This window comes from Suncus etruscus, chromosome 19, assembly GCF_024139225.1.
Source record: "Suncus etruscus isolate mSunEtr1 chromosome 19, mSunEtr1.pri.cur, whole genome shotgun sequence".
Lineage (NCBI taxonomy): Eukaryota > Metazoa > Chordata > Mammalia > Eulipotyphla > Soricidae > Suncus > Suncus etruscus.
This window is the reverse complement of record NC_064866.1, coordinates 1661819-1671789: the sequence shown is the minus strand read 5'-3', so window position 1 is coordinate 1671789 and position 9971 is coordinate 1661819.

The window sequence follows — 9971 nt, the reverse complement described above, 5'->3', positions numbered from 1 at the left end:
TGTCTCCAGGAGATAAACACAAGAGATTGTACAAGGATAGGAAACCTACCTTGGATACTGTTGGCCATGAGACATACGGTTCCCTGAGTCTTGCCAGGAGTGATCTCTGAGTTCAGAGCCTTAAGCACCAATAATATGACTTGAAAACCAAGATCACAGATAAGAAAAAGTACCAACGTTATCAAAGAAGAGCTGCATGTTCAAGCATACTGTATCATGGAAATTGCACACAATTTTGTAGGAGAAATGCAGAGAGGATAGGAGGGGGAACATGTGGGCATCTGGGGTCCCGGAGAAAGAGAGAACAACAGGTATAACACTTGCACAGAGCGGACTCAGGTTTGATCCCCAACACCAGACATATGGCACTGCCAGGAGTGACTTCTCAGTGCAGTTCGGAGTAAAATCTAAGCACAACTAGGTATGGTTCCAAAGCCAAAAGAAAAAATAATTGCAGGGGCCAGAGCAATAGCACAGTGGTAGGGTATTTGCCTTGTATGCAGCCGCCCAAGGATGGACCTGGGTTTGATCCCTGGTGTCCCATATGATTCTCAGAGCCAGGAGGGATTTCTGAGCACAGAGTCAGGAGTAACCCCTGAACATCATCAGATGCGACCCAAACTCCCCACCAAAAAATTGCATCTAGGAGGGCTTCAGATATGAATTTTATCCTTTCATTTCTTTTTCTTTTTTCTTCATTCCTTCCTTCTTTCTTTCTTTCTCTTTTTTTCTGGTTTTTTTGTTTTGTTTTGTTTGTTTGTTTGTTTTGGGTCAACACCCAGCAGTGAATTTTATTCCTAAGTATATTTCAAAGCCTCGATGTTTTTGTTTGTTTATTTGTTTGTTTGTATGTTTGTTGTTTTTTGGATCACACTCAGTGGTGCTCAGGGATTACTCCTGGCTCCTGGCTCACAAACCACTCCTGGCAAGCTCAGGGGACCATCTGGGATGCTGGGGATCAAACCTGGGTTGGCTGCATGCAAGGCAAACACTCTATCCACTGTATTATCACTCCAGTCCCCCTCTGAATACTTTTAAAATAACAAAGATAGGGACCAAGTGATGGCGCAAGCGGTAGGGTGTTTGCCTTGCAAGTGTCTGACCTAGGAAGGACCGCGATTTGATCCCCAGCATCCCATATGGTCCCCCAAGCCAGGAGCGATTTCTGAGAGTAGAGCCAGGAGTAACCCCTGAAGGTCACACCAGGTGCGACCCCAAAACTTAAATAAACAAACAAACAAATAAATGAATAAAATAACAAAGATATTCTCAAATGTATCTTCAGAAATTTTACTCTGCCGGAAGATGAAGAACATAGTAAGATAGATAAGTGAGAAAAAAAATCATTGCAGCGATTCAGGTGGGAAACCATGAAATTTGTCTTTTGTATTTGTTTTTGTTTTTGTTTGCAGTGTTTAGGACTGAATACCTGGTCTCGGGCACTCAAGGCATGCATTTTATTATGAGCCAAACCCTGGTACAATAGGTGAGACTTGAACCGGGGCAGTGGTGATGGGCTTGTCACTCACTGCAGGCAGAGAAAGGATTTGATGACCACTTGGCTCTCTGGTGAGAACGCAGGAAGAAATAATGACACAGAAGAGATGTGGCCAGAGAGCTATAGAAGTATGGTCCCCCATGCCTGCCAGGAGCTATTTCTGAGCAGACAGCCAGGAGTAACCCCTGAGCACCGCCGGGTGTGGCCCAAAAACAAAACAAAACAAAACAAAAAGAAGTAAGGCGTTTGCTTTGCATGCTGCTGATCTGCATACCTAAGATCTCCTGAGCATCACCAGGAGTGATCCCTGAGCACAGATCCAGGAGTAAGACCTGGCTACTTCTGGGTACAGCCTAACTCAGACCATCACCCCCAAAATAGCTGTAGAAGTTTACCCTGAGGAGTGAGAGTGAGGGAGTGTTTTCCCAAACTACTGCTCCAAAGAGCCTGACTACAACAAGTAGAGTGCTTGCCTTGCAAAAGGCAAAACTGACTTTGATCCCCCATATCCTATATGTCTCCCAAGCCTTCCAGAAATGATTCCAGGGACCAGAGTAATACAGCACAGCAAGTAGGGTGTTTGTCTTGCAAGCAGCCAACTCGAGTTTGATCCCAGGCATCCCATATGGTCCCCTGAGCCTCTGCCAGGAGTGATTTCTGAGTTTAGAGCCAGCAGGAATCCCCAAGTGATGACGGGTGTGGCCCCACAAAAAGAAGAAATGATTCCTGAGTGCAGAGCCAGCAGTTAGCCCTGAATACCTCTGGGTATGTTCCCAAAACAAAACTCTCCCCAACTATTATTAATCTATACTTAAAACAGTACAAGGGGGAAGTATGAAACTGTCTCTGATAAGAGGTCTGAGAGAGATAGTACAGTGGGTAAGGCTTTTGCTTTGCATGTGGTCAACGTGGGTTCAACCCCAGCATCTCATATGGTCCCTTGACCACCACCATGAGTAATCCCTGAGTGCAGAGCCAGAAGTAAGCCATGCTTCATGGTGTAACCCAAAAACAACAACAAAAGAAACTATAGGCAAGAAACTAATTAGAATTAGGGCAGGGGCCGGAGCCGTGGCGCAAGCCATAGGGCGTTTGCCTTGCACGCGGGTAACCTAGGATGGACCGCGGTTCAATTCCCTGGCATCCCATATGGTCTCCCAAGCCAGAAGCGATTTCTGAGTGCACAGCCAGGAGGAACCCCTGAGCATCGTCTAGTACGCAAGTCATAGGTCTGCAGTAGAAGCGCACAGTGGACAAAGCAAACTCCATTTACTCAGGGGATCCCCCTTGCCTGCATATTAGTTGGAACTAAAAACTAACACCCCCCAACCTCTTCTTTTGTTTTGTTTTTTTTGGACCGTGTTTAGAGGCCCCCATAAAAGGATGAAAAAATTATAAAGATATATGGGACAGCATCAAGAGGTACAATATTTGCACCCCAAAGTTTCTAGGAGAAGAGGGGACATTAATCCTTATTGAAAGATAGACTTCTGTGCCAGAGCGATAGTCCAGTGAGTGGATAGGTGCTTGCCTTGCTGTGGCTAGCCCAGATTAGATCCCCCAATATTCCTTATGGTCCCCCAAAGTACCACCGAAAGTGATTCCTGAGTGCAGAGCCAAGGGTAAGCACTGAGCACTGCCAGGTGTGTAATCCCCCCCCCACAAAAAAAAAAAAAAAACCAAGAAATAATACTGAATACTTTCCTGAGCTATTGCTCTGCCTCCTTTATTTAGTATTTTAGAAACAGAAAGGGAAAGTCTGGAGATTTGAGGAAGTGGAAGCTTTTGAGAATGTTCCTTTTGTCCCAGTAAATTCAGGTTCTGCCTTTAGGCAAAAATCAAGACCGAAAGAGGACCAGAGACAAGAGGCCAGATGCAGTAAAACTTATTTTTGTAGGACAGCCAGGACACTAGGTATCCTTCAGGAAATGAAACTTAAGAGAAGTGGTAAACCTCTCTCTGTCTTTCTCTGTCTCTCTGTCTCTCTGTCTCTCTCTGTCTCTCTCTGTCTCTGTCTCTCTCTGTCTCTCTCTGTCTCTCTCTCTGTCTCTCTCTGTCTCTCTCTCTGTCTCTCTCTCTGTCTCTCTCTCTCTCTCTCTCTGTCTCTCTCTCTCTCTGTCTCTGTCTCTGTCTCTGTCTCTCTCTGGGTTTTGTTTGGGGACCATTCCAGGTAATACGCCAAAATTAGTCCTGGCAGTATTCAGGGGACTCAGGGATTAAACCCGGGTCAGCCAGAGCCAAGACAAGCCCTTTACCCTCTGCACTATGGCTCTAGCCCCAAACTCTCTCTCTCTCTCTCTCTCTCTCTCTCTCTCTCTCTCTCTCTCTCTCTCTCTCTCTCTCTCTCTCTCTCTCTCTCTCTCTCTCTCTCTCTCTCTCTCTCTCTCTCTCTCTCTCTCTCTGTCTCTCTCTCTCTGATTTTGGGGTCACACCCGGCAGCGCCCAGGGGTTACTCCTGGCTCTACACTCAGAAATCTCTCCTGGCAGGCTCCGGGGACCTTATGGGATGCTGGGATTTGAACTACCGGCTTTCTGCATGCAAGGCAAATGCCCTACCCCATGCTATCTCTTCGTCTCCCCAAACCTTCTCTTTTTATATTTTCTTTACTAGGACAAGGTGAACACTCCAATGTTGCTTAAGATTAGAAGGTGATAAAATAAATGCAATAGCTGAATGCTTTTGAAGCAACCCTGCTTATCCTGGGGCTTTTTTTTTTTTTAGGAATTTTTCTCCGGGGCTATTCCCTTCTAAAACTCACCCTGTCTTGTTCCTCCTGTCCCTATGTCACTATATCACTTTGTTTGCTTGTTTGGGGGACCACACCTGGAGGTGCTCAGAGGTTACTCCTGGCTATGTGCTCAGAAATCACTCCTAGCAGGCTCAGGGAACCATAGAAGTTGCTGGGGACTGAACCCAGGTTGGTTGTGTGCAAGGCAAACACTCTACCTGCCATGCTATCGCTCCAACCCCACCATATCACTTTAAATATATAACATGAAAGCCGGGGTAATAGCACAGTGGTTAGTATGTTTACCTTGCATAGCGCTGACCCAGGTTCAATCTTTGGCAATTCCTATGGCTCCCCAAGCCTTCTAGGGGTGATTTCTGAGCTCAGAGCCAGGAGGAACCCTGCCAGTATGGCCCCAAAACAACAACAAAAACATATAAATTATATACATATAAATATTTATAATATTTAATATAACAAGAATATTTATATAAATATATTATAGAATAATTTTATGTAATTTGTCTGTAATATATTACTATAAGTTTTTCAACTTCGTTCAAGATATTCAGAGGAGGATGGGCCATACCTGGTGGTCAGTCCTCAAGAGGTCATTCCTGGCTCTGTGCTTTAGGAGAACCAAAATAGGGTCAGCTATGTGGAAAGCCATCACCATCTCTCCAGATCGAAATCGTTTTTAAATAAGATTAAAATAGGGGCCAGGATGATAACACAGCTTGGGAGGGCATTTGCCCTGCACACTGCTGACCTGGGATGAACCGAGATTCGATCCCTAGCATCCCATATGGTCCCATGAGCCTGCCAGGAGTGATTTCTGAGTGAAGAGCCAGGAGTAGCCCCTGAGCACTGCTAGGTATGGCCCCCAAACCCAAAACAAGCAACAAAACCCCTCTATGTTGTGGGGAGAGAGAGGTCGGGTTATGACCAGCGATGCTCAAGGCTGACTCCTGGTTCTGCATCCAGCAGTCACTCCTGGAGGACTCAGGGCACCATAGGAGATGCTGGAACTCAAACCCAGGCCAGCCACATGCAAGGCAAGCGCCTTATCTGTGCTTCAAGCATTCAGAAGATGGAGATGAAGAGACAAACTCAGAGCCAGAGAGAAGCCTAAGCCAGCAGATGTCTGCACTCCCTGCTTGCCAGCTCTGTTTACTGACAATACAGCCCCACTCACACTGACGGATCCCTCCCATGTTTGTAAATGAGGCAAAGCTGTGAGGTGCCGCAGGAGAAGCAGCAGCTACACAACGCACCCCAACCCCATCTGTGGCTGTTGACTGATGTGGGCCTTACAGCTGCTGAATGCATGAGAATGCAATCCGGGCAATTGGATGGCACCTGCTCAAACTCTGAGGTTCTCTTTTTTTTTTTTTGGTTTTTGGGTCACACCCGGCAATGCTCGGGGGTTACTCCTGGCTGTCTGCTCAGAAATAGCTCCTGGCAGGCACGGGGGACCCTATGGGACACCGGGATTCGAACCAACCACCTTTGGTCCTGGATCGGCTGCTTGCAAGGCAAACACCGCTGTGCTATGTCTCCGGGCCCTCTTTGTTTTTTAAATATACTTTACCAATCATTCCCAACGCCTTTGCTTCCCTCTTCACCCCTAAATTATAGATCATGGAGCCCTTCGATGTGAAGTTTACCTATCACTCCGTTACATTCAGTCCCAAGGCCTCAGCACATAATCTTTTCTCTTCTTGAATAACTTTATTATTTATTTTTGGTTTTGGGGCCACACCCGGTGGTGCTCAGGAGTTATTCCTGGCTCTGCGCTTAGAAATCACTCCTGTCAGGCATGAGGGAACCATATGGGATGCTGGGGATCGAACCCAGGTCCATCCTGGGTCAGCCACATGCAAGGCAAGTGTCCTACTGCTATGCTATTGCTCCAGCCCCTGAAGTTTGGCCTGGTTCTTACTACTAATTATATATATATTATATAATTGAGAGAAAGAAAGTTTGTGTCACCCACTCTTAGAAATGGGTGCCACATTCTCAGGCTGGAGCCAGGCTCTGCTCCTTGCCAGGGAAAGAAAAGTCATCACTGACCCTACTTAGCTTTTTCCGAATTTTGTTGTTAATTCTCGCAGAAAGGAATTTCAGAAGATGAAATGTGAAGCAAAACTTTTTTTTTTTTTTTTTTTTTTTGGGATTTTGGGTCACACCCGGCAGTGCTCAGGGGTTACTCCTGGCTGTCTGCTCAGAAATAGCTCCTGGCAGGCATGGGGGACCCTATGGGACACCGGGATTCGAACCAGCCACCTTTGGTCCTGGATCGGCTGCTTGCAAGGCAAACGCTGCTGTGCTATCTCTCCAGGCCCAAAACTTTATTATTAAAAACAAAAAAGAGTGGGGCTGGAGAGATAGCATGAAGGTAGGGCATTTGCCTAGCATGCAAAAGGTCATTGGTTTGAATCCCAGCATCCCATATGGTCCCCGGAGCCTGCCAGGAGCAATTTCTGAACGTGGAGCCAGGAATAACCCCTGAGGCTGATAGGTGTGACCCAAAAACAAAACAAAACAAAAAAATAAAAGGGTGAAATCAGAGCGGTAGTACAGTGGGTAAGGCGCTTGCCTTGCACGTAGCTGACCTGGGCTCCATTCCCAGCATCCCATATCCCCATATGATACCTGAGCACCAACAGGACTGATCAGCAATTTATTATTTGTTTTGGGGCCACACCCAGTGATGCTCAGAAGTTACTCCTGGCTCTGCTCTCAGAAATCACTCCTAGCAGGCTCAGGAAACCATATGGACCTCTGGGGATCAAACCAGGGTCGACTACATGCAAGGCAAACACCCTACCCACTGTACTATCGCTCTGACCCCATCAGTAATTCTTGAGTGCAGAGACAAGAATAAGCCCTGAGCATCTGGTTTGACCCAAAAAAGAAAAGGAGGGTGAGCCTAGAGTGATAGCACAGTGGCAGGCAGGCTTCTTGCCTTCACATAGCTGACCTGGGCTCAATTCCTAGCACAACACATGGCCCCCTGAGCACTGTCAGGAGTGATCTAACACAGAGCCAGGAGTAATCCCTGATCATAACTGGGTGGGACCCAAAAACAAAAACAGGTAGAAGAAAACTTTTTTGTTTGTTTCTTTTTGAGCTACACCTGCCCATGCTCGGGGTTACTCCTGGCTCTGAGCTCAACAATTGCTTCTGGTAGGCTCAGGGACCATATGGGATGCTGGGAATCGAATCTGGGTCCTTCCCTGGTTGTCTGCGTACAAGGCAAATGCCCTGCCTCTGTGCTATTGCTCTGGCCCTGAAGAAAACATTTAAAAGCATTCCAGAGACTGTTTGATCCCTGGCATCCTATATGGTCCCTCGAGCCTGTCAGGAGTAACCCCTGAGCACTGCCAGGTGTGACCCCCCCCAAAAAAATCAAATGAATAAATAAAAATATATATTAAAAAGGCATTCCAGAGAAAAACACAGGTTTTTTTCCAGAGATAAGAAAATAAGTTATGGATAGCAATGACACACCCCAGATTGGGATGTGATGACAGGGAACCAGAGAATTCCAGAAATGAAATGAGGACAGCTAGATAGCTACATACTGGGAGAAGAATGTGATGATTCTCACTGTGTGTGTGTGTGTGTGTGTGTGTGTGTGTGTGTGTGGTTTTTGGGTCACACCCGGCGGCGCTCAGGAGTTCCTCCTGGCTCTACACTCAGAAATCGCTCCTGGCAGGCTCGGGAGACCCTATGGGATGCTGGGGTTTGAACCATCGTCCTTCTGCATGCAAGGCAAATGCCTTACCTCCATGCTATCTCTCCGACCCCCCCACTTTTATTTTAATCAAGGTACCATGATTTACAAAGTTAGTCATGATTGAATTTTGCTTACTCTTGCAAAGTTGATTGCATAGACTTATTTCCAAGCATTGTGTTCCAAACACTGTGTTGGACTTTTGCGTCTCTAGGAAAAAGTCTTGAACATTTTTTCATAAAAATCTTTACTTTCCGGGCCCGGAGAGATAGCACAGCGGTGTTTGCCTTGCAAGCAGCCAATCCAGAACCAAAGGTGGTTGGTTCAAATCCCGGTGTCCCATATGGTCCCCCGTGCCTGCCAGGAGCTATTTCTGAGCAGACAGCCAGGAGTAACCCCTGAGCAACGCCGGGTGTGACCCAAAAACCAAAAAAAAAAAAAAAATCTTTACTTTCCTAGAATCCCATTTTCTTAAAAATAATAAAAAATATAATTATAATGAATTATAGTTGGATTTCTGGCCTTTTGTCTGTCTTTCTGGTGCAGATTTAAGTTGTACCCTGCTCCCTCATCTCAACTGAACCCCGCAAATTTGGAACTGGGGAATAGGCGAACTCTGGAGTCCTGTCAGCCTGAGTCACCTGCTCAGGTGCTTAAGGCCATGCTGCCCTCTTGTGGCTGTAATATTAGGTGCAGAAGCTTCTCCAATTTGGAGGGACAAATTCTAAGAGTGGGTTGGTTGGTAGGTAGGTAGGTTGGTTAGTTGGTTGGTTGGATAGGTTGGTTGGTTGGTTAGGCTAGATGCTTGGTTAGATTGGTTGGTCAGTTGGTTAGTTTTCTTGGTTGGTTGGTTGGTTAGGTTGGTTTGATTGGTTGGTTAGTTTGCTTGGTTGCTTAGGTGGGTTGGTTGGTTGGGTTCTTTGGTGGTTAGTTTGATTGGTTGCTTTGGTTGGTTGGTTTGCTTGGTTGATTGGTTAAGTTAGTTGGTTAGATTGGTTGGTTAGGTTAGTTGGTTAGGCTAGTTGATTAGGTTGGTTAGGTTGGCTGGTTAGGTTGATTAATTTTGTTTTTTGGGTCACACCCAGGGGTGCTCAAGGGTTACTCCTGGCTCTCCACTCAGAAATTACTCCTGGCAGACTTAGGGGACCATATATTTTCTTCTAGCTTGCTTTTGGGCCATACCTGCTGGTGTTTAGGGTTTATTCCTGGCTCTGTGTTCAAGGAATATTCCTGGTGGGGCTTAGAGACAGACCACATTGAGTGCCAGGGATCAAGCCCAGGCCAGCTGCATGCAAGCCTTCACCCCATTCTTCTAGTTTTTCTGCAGTTGCTATAATACCTAGTATATTTGTTACTAAATTTTATTTAAGTATATTAGTTCTCTTTGTAATTTGGTTTGTTGGTTTGTTTTTGTCACACCCAAAAGTGCGCAGATGATACTCCTGGCTCTGCACTCAAGAACCACTTCTGGGGGCCAGCGGTGGGGCGTTTGCCTTGCATGAAGTGCTCAGGGGTTACTCCTGGCTCTATGCTCAGAAATCGCCCCTGGCAGGCTCGGGGGACCATCTGGAATGCCGGAATTCGAACCACCGTCCTTCTGCATGCAAGGCAATGCTCTACCTCCATGCCATCTCTCCGGCCCCTATTCCCCCCTTTAAATAGTGGTGCTTCATTTATCTTATCTAGAAGCTTATATAAAACTGGATCTATTTCTGCCTACTATGTTAAACTGATGTATAAGCTGTATTTTTATATCTGTCAATGCTAATACTCTTTATAATTAACCTTTGTCTTCACATTTTTCTTTGCCATTTCCCCTGTTTATTCTTCCAGATGAATTTTTAAATAATCATTCATATCCAATTCGAATATTGCCCTGCTGAGACTTTGACTGTAATTACTTACAGCCAAAAATTAAACTAAGGAATTAAAGTCTCGTGGCTGGAGAGATGTCCAATGGAGTAACTCAAGCTTTGGACACAGGAGACCTGGGGTTTTTTGTTTG